Source organism: Chaetura pelagica, unplaced genomic scaffold, assembly GCF_000747805.2.
Source record: "Chaetura pelagica isolate M959 unplaced genomic scaffold, ChaPel_1.0 scaffold354, whole genome shotgun sequence".
In the NCBI taxonomy this organism is placed as follows: domain Eukaryota; kingdom Metazoa; phylum Chordata; class Aves; order Apodiformes; family Apodidae; genus Chaetura; species Chaetura pelagica.
The window spans coordinates 1484610-1485541 of record NW_009953299.1 but is presented as its reverse complement, the minus strand read 5'-3'; the positions used below and the strand labels follow the sequence as shown (position 1 = coordinate 1485541).

General features: G+C 45.2%; 1 protein-coding gene across 1 annotated transcript in view; it reads right to left on the bottom strand.

Annotated features, from left to right (window-relative positions):
* The window catches only part of CCDC85C (coiled-coil domain containing 85C), a 115840-nt gene that overhangs the window by 114198 nt on the left and 710 nt on the right, over positions 1–932 (bottom strand). The gene's annotated exons all lie outside the window — the stretch shown is intronic.

Sequence of the window (932 nt, the reverse complement as noted above, 5' to 3'; positions counted from 1 at the left end):
GGAAAGAGTATCCCAACCAGAAAATAGTCCTCTCTGGTTGGAAAAGAGGACTAAGAACGTTAACAGGAGTTATATGTGCAACAACTAATTAGATTGGTCCCTGGTTTGATTCCTATTGAACCCTCTTGGCCAAACTATTCCTTCTACAAGTCAAGTATTTGGTCTTGTTGCTTTCAAAAAAGAAAAAAAGAAATCTCCATTTTAAAGATATTCCAATATTGTCATCTTAATGCCTGATCACTATTAGACAACAGCAGAAACTTGGAATACAAACTGTCAGGGGAGGATTGGCACGACTTCCCAGTGAAGCTTGTTTCTAACTTTAATGACTAGGCTGAACAAAACTGTGAGTACAGCGTCCCTTCGAGAGCAATCTGTCCTTTACAAACAAACCTCCTGTTCCTGAAGGGGAGCAGGGCAATGGGAGGAAAGCCGAGCTGCACCTCTCCAAAACTGCTGAGCATGCCAGAGCCAGTCTGCCCGGAGAGCCCATGGAGCTACCAGGTGATGTTTTGTAGGGCAAACCTGCACTTCCACCAGGTGCTTCCAAAATCTCATCCAGGCTGTTAATCAGTTTTATCAAAGTAGCAAACAAGCAAGACAAACGTAAACCAAAGTATTCAAAGGTGGAGAGAGGAGGAAGAGATGGAAAACCAGTGTTTACTTAACCCTGAAAATGCCGGCTGGTTTTTGAAAACCAAAAAATAAAAACATAACAAAACCAAAACACAAACAAAACAACCAACCAAGACACAGCAGCAAAACACCAACCCTGCAGATAAAAAAAGGCTCCAACCCTCAGCCCCAGACACCAACAACACGGGAAAGAAGCACCAACACCAGCCCACAGCACAGGGGTGCTCCTCCCCGATCCCCGGGGCTGCACTTTGAAGAGGTCACCAAGGATGGTCAGGGGTGGGGATGGCAAGGAC